This window comes from Manis pentadactyla, chromosome 2 (genome assembly GCF_030020395.1).
Source record: "Manis pentadactyla isolate mManPen7 chromosome 2, mManPen7.hap1, whole genome shotgun sequence".
Lineage (NCBI taxonomy): Eukaryota > Metazoa > Chordata > Mammalia > Pholidota > Manidae > Manis > Manis pentadactyla.
Genome location: NC_080020.1, coordinates 134,497,844 through 134,501,092, shown reverse-complemented (window position 1 = coordinate 134,501,092; position 3,249 = coordinate 134,497,844). Strand labels below are relative to the sequence as shown.

Genomic DNA, 3,249 nt, shown 5'->3' with positions numbered 1-3,249 from the left:
CCGAGCGCCCCACCCTACGCCGGACCTCCCCGGGCCCCACCCCCGGCACCGCCCCTTCTGGGGACGAGACCCCGTCCGTGCCCCGGTCTCCCCCTGCCCCCCCGATCCCCGCTCCTGCGTCCTCGTGCGAGTGCGCCCGAGCACAGGCTCTCGGGGACTCCCTTCCCCAGCCAAGCAGAGACCATCTGTGGCTCCCCTCCCCGGGTCCGGCCGCTCAGACGTGGCAGCCTTGCGGCGGGGGAGGGCCGCGGTATAAAGGGCCGGAGGCGGCGCGGGCCGAGACCCGCGATGTGGCGCGCCCACCCGGCCGGCCGCAGCTCCAGGTACGTGCCGTCCCCCAGCCAAATCTGTTCGTGTGGTGGGAGTGGGCAGGGTCGCTCAACAATTCTCAGTTTGGGTGGTCCGGACCCCGACTGGTGATTTCGTTCTTTTTGTGTGACATTCTCAAGCGTGCTCGGAGCTGGAAACTCCTTAAAGACCGAAAAAGTTACTGCGGGTTCTTGGAGAGCGACGTGGGGGTGCCCTCCTGGCTACTTCGGGTCGGTTTCAGCGGAGTCAAACTATAGAAATGAACAAGTCTGTCCAACCGGGGAGGCAGGTCCCCAGGTGGTCACGCTGAGCAGAACCCCCGGAGAGACAGAGTCAACCCGGCCAACTGGGGGCCACATGTGACTTGTTGCACCCTTGCCGGATCTATTGGCTCTACGGAGCAAGTGCTCAGAGGGAAAGGTTACCAGCTGGAAAGCAAGTACCTTTTGAGACGCCTAAAATTTGGTACTGTGTTGCTAAACTTCAGTTTGGAAAGCCGAAGGGCCGCGTGACCCATTTCTTTCCGGATGAGGGTGGGGGGTAACAGTCTCTCTGGGCACTTTTTTCTCCATCTCAGCCTCAGAGGGTGGCCTTAGACTTTCCCTTCCACAGGGAAATGCATAAACATCCCCACCGCTGCCTTCTTTCCGCAGTGACATAAATGCCCGCGGCCCACGTTCACACGAGCACCGGCGGCGGATTCTCGGGCGTCCCCAGCCCGGGAGTGACCCCGTGCCCTAGCCGTGCTGTCGGACTCATCTGTAAGACAACCGGTCACAGGCCGGAACGTGTCGTGGTTCACACAGCAGCCACACAGATCCGAGAAAAAGACGATAGAAATACAGATTGACATCGATTTGTCTTTATTTTCTAGAAATATTTTTTAATGAAAGAATGAAATGAAAGGAATTCTGAAGGTTTCCACGGAAGCTGAGCCCAGACCAAAGTCCCGTTTCTCTCCGGCACTAGTGAAGGAGCAGCTGCTGCTCAAGGCCTCACTCGGATTTCCTTTAAGACATCCGGGAGGAAATGGCCCGAGCTGGGTGGGCCTCTTTGAAGGCGCGGCCGTCCCTGGCTTGTGCTGAGGGCCCTCGGTCTGGTGCTGGGCAGCTGCCTGGCTCTTCCGGCCTTAATGAGAAACTTAACATTTCTCACGTCTGTGCTTGGCATGTGAGGGGCACTAGCTCCATTCCTGACATTCCTATGCCCCTGCCTACGTGGCACGGAGGCTCAGGAGCACTGGCTGCCTGGGGGGAGGCGGCTGGTCTGGGTCTGGGTCTGGGTCTGGTCTGGCTGCTCTACTCCTGGGAAGGGCGAAGAGGGGAGAGAGGACGCTGCCTTAAACCTGACCTGGCAGTTGGTGGGTGGGAGGGCAGAACTGTGGTAGCGCCAGCCGTCAGGGAAAAGGGAGACAGAAATTAGGACACAAATGTGTTTATCTAGTCCTTGTCGTTGCGATACAGTTAAAGGCATGTGCACTTTAAAAAAAAAAAAAAATCTTGGCATACCGAGAGCTCAGCAATAGGGAAGAAATAGCTTTCTACACCAGACCAGGAACGCTAATGACCTGAAGTTTAACTCAGTAAAGTATGTAACTTTGTGTGTGATGGAAGAGAGTCCGTTTTACAGGCAGTTTACAAGGATACAGCAAAGCGTTGCTAACATAGGTATATTCAGTGATAGTGAATCATAAACAAGTTGATAATAAGAATGGTGGAAAGGAGGAACTAAGTAATAATTTGGAGGGCATCTGTAGTTTAAAGTGAAGTGGACCTAAACTGAGGTCATGATTTTGCCTTGTGATCTGGGGAAAGTTCCTTAAGTTTTCTGAGCTGGTCTCTTTATCTGGAGGTTAAACAAACCTGCTGGCAGATGTGTTCTTTGTAAACACTTAAGGATATTGGAGGTGATGTAAATGAAATACCCAGGCCCCAGCACAGAAGTAGACTGTCTTCTCAACCAATAAAATTATTTTAGAGAATCTGCAGGTGTTTCCTTTTCCCAATTGAAATTTCTGGGGGGGTTTTCTCAAAAGTCTTTGCTTACTGAAGAACTTCCTGCATTAAGCTGCTTCTCATCGCATTGGAAAACTGTGGGTGATAATTTCAAAACAAAACTGGATAGAGCTCTTCAAAGTTAAACGATAGCTGTCCCTAAACTGTTTTAGGTGAGCCATGCATATAATGTGAAAGTGAGAAAACCAGCCAAATGCTTGGTGAAAATGATGAATTTTGGGGTGCTGATTCATGTGACTTGAAAAACGCCATCCATTTCCTGATTCACCTCAATTTCTGTGTGGAAATATGAAGGCTGGCTTATCTTATGTCTCTGAAACAATTAACCGGTTTTATTTTCTTTCCTTCCCTCCCTTGTGCTTAAATTTCAGCCACGTGGCTAAACTGCCACCTCGAGGCCAAGCAGGGAGGGGGCCGGAAACGAGTCACCTGTGAGAAGTCAGATGCTGCTGTGGGTCGCCGGTGGCCTTAAGGGGAAACCTTGGTATCTGATCTCTAATCCTGCGGTGAGGTCGCATAACTATCTTGAAAAACCTCAGTCCAGAAATTGTGGCCTCTGGACGTTTACATCCCAACTGGATTTTCCTGAAATGAGCCAGGGGGCACATTGCAATCATCACCCACAAGCCTTCTCTTTTTACTCCTATTTTCCTTCTTTTAGACCCATAGCATTTAAGAATTGAAAAAACTGCTGGGTCATCCAATCAACCCCATCATTTCTTACTTAAAACGGCCACATATCTGTAAAAAGTTACACAGTTTATGCCTCATTAACATTGTCCACCACTGCTTTTTGTTCAGGTATTTTAAGGATTTGAAAGACTCTTGATTATGGCTACAGGTGATACTGTGATGCTCCCCAGAGTGTTGACAGATGAAGGATTGAGCTTCACCACTCTTATGGTTCCATCACCATAAGACAAGT

At 51.1% G+C, this 3,249-nt stretch overlaps 1 non-coding gene across 1 annotated transcript; it reads left to right on the top strand.

Annotated features, from left to right (window-relative positions):
* The first annotated feature begins 2,523 nt into the window (after positions 1–2,523).
* On the top strand, positions 2,524–2,593 carry LOC118918203 (small nucleolar RNA SNORD123). Its single transcript, XR_005027052.1, has one exon. It is a non-coding gene; the product is annotated as a small nucleolar RNA SNORD123 (small nucleolar RNA).
* Positions 2,594–3,249: the final 656 nt, after the last annotated feature.